Source organism: Pediculus humanus, genomic scaffold (assembly GCF_000006295.1).
Source record: "Pediculus humanus corporis 1103172108259 genomic scaffold, whole genome shotgun sequence".
NCBI classification, from domain to species: Eukaryota; Metazoa; Arthropoda; class Insecta; order Psocodea; family Pediculidae; genus Pediculus; species Pediculus humanus.
In genome coordinates this window covers 165,030-167,692 of record NW_002987828.1, presented here as the reverse complement: position 1 = coordinate 167,692, position 2,663 = coordinate 165,030, and positions in this window count along the sequence as shown.

Below are 2,663 nucleotides of genomic sequence, written 5' to 3'. Positions count from 1 at the left end.
ATGGGGGGTTTGGTAACAAGGGCAGACGGGGAACTAGACAACGCTTCGCAATTATTTTTTTAAATGTTCGACAAAAATAATTCAATTTTTATTATGCGTACGACTTTTTTTTTTATTTAAAAATCGAGGCAAAAATTAATTTTTTTTTTTTTTTTTTATGAATTAAAATATCTAAATAAATTTTTTTGAATTATTTTTGTTCGTACGTTTAATTTCAAGTCGTAATAGTTATAAAATGAAGGATACTTTTTTAAGTTAGTATGTAAAGGGTAGATTTGAAGGACATTGCCCCTGCGGGTGAGAGAAGCTCAGTCATCATAAGTTATTTAAAAAAAATTCGAAGATTCTTTCAGTGGCGTAATATTATTACCGCACTTTCCCCCCCCCCCTATATTTGTACCGAAAAAAATTTGTAACGTAACCAAATTTTATTATTTTGGATAAACTTACTGGATTAAGCATTCCCATTCTTGATAAATCCATTTCGGTTTGATCATTTGTTTTTATTACAATTTACATGTCGAAATCCTTTTTAATCAAGCTTTTTTTTTATTTTGCAATTTTCAGACCTGAAAAAACATTTAAAAAAAATAAAAAAATAAAATTAAAAAAAATTGAGAAGAAAAAAATTTTTTTTTTTTTTTTTTCCTGTAATCGGAATGTAAACCGACGCCATTGAGATAATGTAACTAAGCGGGTTAGTCAAGCCCACAGAGGGGCCCAACCGAGTAGCACGTGGTTGACTCTCAGTCGCTTGGGGTGCTTGACCCCTCGCAAGGACCTACTTACTACAAGGGTCGGTTGCAGCGAATGCCTTCATTTCAACTTCCAGGGTTTTTTCTTCTTCTTATAAAAAAAAAATTTTTTTTTTCTTCTTCTTAATACTGTTGTAAACTTTAATATTATTATTATTATTATTTTTTAAAAAATCAACAAACTTCTTTAACGCAATGGCTAACAATTTTTTAAAATTATTTTTAGATAGAAAAAAAAAAAATGAAGGGCTAAAATTGAAGCCAGATGAATAATAACAAGTAGGAATAAAAAGAAAATTTCAAAATAATAATAATAATAATAATAAACGTACGAAGGAATATTAATATTGGGATAATGCAGATTTTTATTCAAGGTATAATTGTTACGAAGAAGGGGAGGGAGAGTTGGGTATGGGGGAACTCTCAGGTATCCCAGCAAATAGAGGAATAATAACAATTGAACTGAACAGTGCACAGTAAACAGTACAAACCCTGAACAATGTTAATGAACTTTCCCCCCCACAACGTACAATGACAATACTCGTAATATCGTTTTCATGATTCATCATCCCTTTTAACAAGTCTCATATTCCTCCACGTGTACTAGTTGACTCCTTTAATCTCTATCACCGTACGACTAATTTCTCTTTTATTTTTTTTTTATTTGGGGATCTCTTTTTGGCTTTAACTGGGAGGGAGGGACGAGAGGGAGGGACGGGAAGAAGGGACGGGGACGGGAAGGGAGAGGGGATTATGTTGGGACCTTAAAGAAAAATTCTCTTAAACATTCTTTGTTTTTTTTTTTCTTCTATTTTTCCTTCACATATTCCATACGAATCATATTTTTTAACTCTTTTTTTTTTTTTTTTAAATATATTCTATTATTATTATCTTAATAATAATTTTTATTCTTTTATTATTATTATTATTATTTTTAGGTATTATAAATGTTTTTTAAACAATAATTTTATTAAAATATTATTATTTTATGAGAACGTGAAATCCGGGAGGAACAATATACTATATAAAATTAATTAAAAAAAAAGAGTGTAAGTTAGGTACACACACGCACGCGCACACGCACACATATTTATTTATAACAACCATTTGATTTTTTTTTTATATTCAATTATATAAAATGAATGATGGAAACATTTAATATGTCATTCAATCAAGTGGACAAACAGGTTTTTTCTAAAATAAAATTATGGCATTTTTTTTTTTTCCACATTTTGATTTTGTCCCCAACTTTTCACTTTTTTGTATCGATAGTTTTCTTCTTTTTTTGGATTATTTTCACGTGAAAATGCAAAATTTTTTAATATGTCGAACACGATCGATACTCATTTTCAAAAAGAATCCAAAAAATTAAAGAGAATACACAAGGAAAACAGGTTTTTCGGTTTTTTTTTCTGTTTTTAACCCCTTGAGCGCAAAATGATATAATAAAAATTAATTAAAAATAAAAGATACATTAGGAAGCTGGAAGAAAAAAAAAATATCTTAAAATGGGTTATTGAACTGGGAGACGACTCCCTAATTTTCACAAAATTTCATCATCACCCGGGGTTAACATATGCTCTCTCTTTCCCTTATTAAGTTCGTCAACCCTTCGCATTTAAAAATTTCTTCTTACAACAGAGGAGGGCATTTAACTCAATTTTCAAGGTCTGGATTATTATTATCATTATTATTATTTAACCTATGGAAAGGGGTTTTCTTTTCGATCGGAAATTTGGTTTGGAATCTCTCCAATTCTCACACTTTTAAAATTACACGTAATTATTTACAGATCGAAAAAAAATTTTTAAATTATATTAGAAACAAATAAATTTGCTAATTGTCTAGTAGGATTTGATTAGAAAAAAAAAAAGTACACTTCCGGTGTAAAAATATTTCATTTCCCCT